This window comes from Orycteropus afer, unplaced genomic scaffold, assembly GCF_000298275.1.
Source record: "Orycteropus afer afer isolate SDZICR_OR568_19922 unplaced genomic scaffold, OryAfe1.0 scaffold01026, whole genome shotgun sequence".
NCBI classification, from domain to species: domain Eukaryota; kingdom Metazoa; phylum Chordata; class Mammalia; order Tubulidentata; family Orycteropodidae; genus Orycteropus; species Orycteropus afer.
In genome coordinates this window covers 397,744-397,951 of record NW_006922613.1, presented here as the reverse complement: position 1 = coordinate 397,951, position 208 = coordinate 397,744, and positions in this window count along the sequence as shown.

Here is a 208-nt window from a genome sequence, read left to right as displayed (position 1 = left end):
TTCAGCCTGTCTTCTTTCACTTAGCAATAAGCATTTATGATCCACTATTTCTACCTATTCTGTGGCTTAGTTCCTCATTTCTTTTTATCATTGGCTACTATTCTATTGTTAAACAAAACCACAAAAATATACCACCTCAAATCCCTTGTTGTCAAGTTGATTCTGGTTAATAATTATACTAATCGAGAGACTCTAACTGCCCCATAGA